The sequence below is a fragment of the Miscanthus floridulus genome, chromosome 10 (genome assembly GCF_019320115.1).
Source record: "Miscanthus floridulus cultivar M001 chromosome 10, ASM1932011v1, whole genome shotgun sequence".
NCBI classification, from domain to species: Eukaryota; Viridiplantae; Streptophyta; class Magnoliopsida; order Poales; family Poaceae; genus Miscanthus; species Miscanthus floridulus.
Window position 1 is genome coordinate 10,988,040 of NC_089589.1, and position 5,035 is coordinate 10,993,074.

Below are 5,035 nucleotides of genomic sequence, written 5' to 3' on the forward strand. Positions count from 1 at the left end.
TTTTGTTGACCAGTATCAGCTAAGGACTTTAGTGACATTCACCTCACATAAAACTGTCAATTCAAGGCTTAGTTCATTGTTCAGTTATGACTGAGTGAAACTATTGTTCTAGATGGATGTTCAACTTAACAGTCTCCATCGAAACACTGGTATATAAAAAAAATGTGGTTCTAAAACTACTTTGTTACAAACTCTAGAGTTTGGTGGGGATTGTTGGATATAATATGGGCTTGGCCCATATAATAATTAATAATCAAATAAAACTCTATGGTACGTAATATCAAGTGTTGTATGGTTTAATACCATATGGGATTTTGACTGAACACTGACTCAGCTTATATGGTTGGAAATTATTCATCTAAATTGAGAAGCTGAGAAAAGGATAAAGGCGCGCCACACGCGCGCACCGCCGCCGGCCGGGCCAGGCCGTGGCAGGCAAGCGGGCGTGGCCAGTCTTTTGCCACTTAAATCCACATTATCACGGGAGTTTCGCTCCTTGATGGTGGAGGCGAATTGACTGCGTCAGTTACCGTCTCTTCTACTTCCTGTTTCCTAGGATTCTTCGCTGCCTCTCTGGCTTTCCCATTGCACCTATATATCCGACTCCTCTGTCAGTCCAGAAAAAGTCCTTCCGGAGTCCTTCTGGCAACCACTCCTGAGAGAACCACAGATCAGCAACTTCCTGGCTTCCCCGTCCCGTAACTCTGCGCGCACGGAGTAGCGGGAGAGCAGGTGCCTCCGGAACCCTCGTCCGCGAGAGAACCTTGCACGGGGTGCGCGGCGATTAGGTTTTTGGGGAACGATCCGCGACTGCTCGTCCACGTACACCTTCTTCCCGGTGATTGTCTGCGGAACGTCAAGGCGTCTTCTTCCTGGTGATCCGTTCGTGAGACTACACTGCGAACATCTTCCTACATCGACTGTGGTCCGCGACTTCGAACAACGCACTATATCGACTAGTGCGAATGGAGTCTCCCATGCCCTCGGCATGGGACCCTCCGCTGGGTACAGTCTAATCTCTGTGATTTCTGTGCTTTGTGTTTTTACTGTATTCACCAGTATGTCATCTCTGCATGCTGTAGTGTTCATAAGAAATATACACATACACATATATGTCGTCACAAACCTACTGATGTTATTTTTCTGGATTAAACTGATAATAAAATTGTCTAAATTCGCTGCCCCCATAATCTGCCCGTCCTCATCTCCTCCCCCTCCGTCTCTGCTTCACCTTCACGTTCGCCTCCACCGGTGATCGGAGCTTCACAACTTCACTGTTGCTCGCGCCACTAATTTGCACACGGTGCAGTTAGCTTGACATCGAATTGAGCTCGTTTCTTTGCAGGTTCGTGAAAGAGGACGACAGGAAGCGGGCGCTCGTCAGTCGTCTGCTGCAGTACTCGCTCGTGCACCACCTCCTCCGCATCCCGTTTCACCAGATCAACATACGCCGCACAACCGAGGCGAAACCGTATCTAGTATGCACTGTCTGTCAAATTCTCCTTAATTCCATCATATATGCAAACAATCGTCATCACCCCTGCAGGTTTCTGTCTGGTCTGGTCCTACTACTGGATTGATTCATCTTGCAGCAGAATAATTGTTCAGACTTCCCGAACTTCAACTTCAGCACCTCGCACCAGGGGGACTACGTTGGCATTGGATCCGAGCCGCTTTGCCTTGTTGGCCTGGACAACGTTTCTGTTTCCGAGCCCCATGGAGAAACCACTGCCGAGTTCGTCAGCAACTTCTCGTCGTACCTTACCGACCATGAGTGGAACTGAATCCTTCGTGCTGGCGCTCCCAGAGACGCGCTGACAGTGTTCTACAGGTACAATGTTTTGTCCAGGGATTTCGTGGTAGATGACATATGCATTAACAGAATCAGCAGTTCAGTCACGGTATATTAGCGTCGTATATGTTGGGAGCTAAAAGCCTAAAACATCTTTCTGTGGATCCTGGCAGTTCAGTCACGGTATATTGCGTCGTATATGTTGGGAGCTAAAACATCTATCTGCGGATCCTGGAAATCATCTATACAGTATCTATCATGACAAGGCACCGTACTATTTCTATTCTTCATAACTAGCTGAAATATTCTTCATGTTGCAAATCAGTTGAGCTACCCATGGCTTCAAATTTGGATTTGCAGTTTTGCCAATAAAGTGTACCTCTTGCACAGCTCCTCGTTCAGTTATCTGAACTACATCAGGAACCTTTTTCATCTTTAGAACAGTAGTTCTCTGTTTACAAAAATGCATACCTGTACTGTCAGTGCTAAGCATGATGCCATTCTGATTTTCAGATGAGATTATTAACTTAATTGTGTGAAAATCATGTCAATGTTAATGATAACGTGCTGTATTACTTAGAATTCAGTATGTGCATTACTCTGTTCATAGGTATTGGTGTCTCAAAGAAGCATTTGTTAAAGCCATAGGTGCTGGCATTGGATTTGGGTTGAATCCACTGGAATTCCACCATGAAGAGTGGACAAACATTTCTATTTGCATTGATGGAGAAGTGTCTAAGAAATGGAGATTCTGGCTTTTCAAACTTGATGAAACACACTTGGTTAGTAACATCAACTTCACACACACAGTAATCTAGTTCTTAAAGTATATTTCAAGCATAGAGAATGGATACAGTCTATCCAATTTTTTTCTTGTGGCTGCTTATTTACTAATCATCCACTAATGGAAATTGTAGGCATCTATAGCAAAAGGGCATCCAGAGGATGCTATAAACGCCTTCAAAAAAACATTGTCCAATGTGATTATTGCAGAGAAACGGTTATCTTCTGTGCTAGATAGTCCAAAAGAAGGTTTTACTCTGCGTACAGTGGAACAACTTACGCAATCACAGGTGTAACTGGCTAACAGATATCAGGCATTCTTGGAATCTACGGTGACCTACAACAGCAGGAGCATATGTCTTAATATGTTCCCAGGACACCAGGCTCCTAATAATCTAATATACAGCCACATGTCAATCATTGAAGGGCTTGTGTTACAGCTTCATCATGAAGTTTAGGGAAGGTGCATCACTTCTATTACAGAAAGTGGCGTTATAGCCTCTGGTTTTCCATGACAGAAGGCCATACCAGGAGCACAAGGTCTTTCTATTGGCTTGGGAGCACCTTGTAGGCCTAGTGACCTACCCTCCATTCCTGCAGTCATTGAGATAATATACATTGGCGTGCCATACGTCGACAAAAAAAAAGGAATTTCTCTTGTAAATGAGAGCAATACCATCTGTAGAGATTTCACAAAGAGGAATACGAGTGAAAGTGGAGGTTTATTTTAGGATGAATTCTGTCTGCTCATAATGAAGTGCAGTTGATCAGTCTTGCCACCCTCTTGAAACCCAAAAACATTTCTTTTTACAAATCGACCAAAACCATATCCAAACTATGCAAGTATGGGAGCTTAGGGCCTTTGGTTTTCCATGATTGAAGTTGTAATAATGAACTTGCACTACTTAACTACATAATCTAGTAATTTTGAAAAGTTTTGATGAACTAGCACTGAATAAATGATATCGTTATTTATAGACATACACCATCAGCAAATTACTATGTTTACATTTTTGTCCCAAAAAATCCACTAGAACATATACAACATGTCATACTCTATTGTTACTTTGCCTTTTTTGGCCCTTTGAATGTCCTCTCCATCAATCTCATACATTACAACTGGATGCACCAAATCATACATTACAACTGTGGCAAGAAATTGCTAGGCTTGAGTACTATTTTAGCTCTTAATTGGACACCCGATAGTTGCTCTGGTGACACACAACTTCTTGACAATAAGGCATAATATTATTTTTAATGTCAAGACATTTGCTCTGGCGTGGCTAAAAAGGGCTCGAATGTCCAAATGAATTCAGTAAGCACTACCACTCCCAGAAGGAAAAACACCATCTGGTCACCTGCATTATTATTATTTTTTTGCGACGAAAGGTGTTATGTTAAGTAATAAATGCACTAAAATAGCTCAAGACTAGATACGATACAAAAGCTACATCTAGTTACCTGGAAAGAAGAAAGCATCTTGCCTTCTTTGTGCCCACGAAAACCTACATGAGCATATTGCCATGGCATCAACTATACACGTTTTGACTTCCACTATATGAGAAGAATATACCCTTGGAATTTGTGTATTCATAATTGCATTTCTACTAGGGAAAGGAATAAGTCTAGAGAAAACAATGAAAATAGGTATCAAACCCCTCTAGACTTATCATTACTAAATAACCATATAAATTTCCATGCATTCAATATCTATATTTATGCTTCAATGGACAATCTAGTTGGGCATCTTTACTTCCAAGGTAAGTAGATGCAGATCTATTCCTTAGGGGAAGGGATCAATTTAAATTTAAAACAATATTCGATTAATGAATTCCAACATATATTTACCAAGTAATGCCATTAACAAGTGCATCCCTTGTGTACATATGATCTTCTCATAAAATTACAAACATTTGCCAATTCAAATTGTCAATCTTAGAGATAAAGTGACCATTTGTCAAATGCATGCATATTCATGCCAGAGTAAAATATTTTTTATTTTGTGATGACTATAAGAGTGATGAGCATAGACACATACACAACCACATATGCACACCACACTCGCACACATAGATGATTACAACCATATAGAAGGACCACGTTGGCACAAATCTAGGCCAAACACTGAAGTGCTAGCATGCACAGATTGCACAACCTCTCATGACGAACATAGTAAAATCTTGCCTAATAAGTTTCTAATTCTAGCCAAGCCCGTATTCGCAGGAACATCATGAAAAACCTACAAGCCCCTCACAGGAGTGTTGACACAAAATGTGACGCACTGTGCCTCACACACAGCAAGCCGAAAAGCGTAGCTTCAATCGGGTTCCCGGGTGCTTTGTTATCCGGAAGCGTGCCAGTCAGTTTGACCTGAAAACTAACAAGGGATAGAACAATTAAATGTCAAACCGGAACATGTCGGGTAATACCAGACAGTTCCTCATATACAGCCCTGAAGCC

General features: G+C 41.9%; 1 pseudogene; it reads left to right on the forward strand.

The window, feature by feature from the left end:
• Positions 1-988: 988 nt before the first annotated feature.
• Positions 989-3,345, forward strand: LOC136488000 (uncharacterized; annotated as a pseudogene).
• The last annotated feature ends 1,690 nt before the right edge of the window (positions 3,346-5,035 follow it).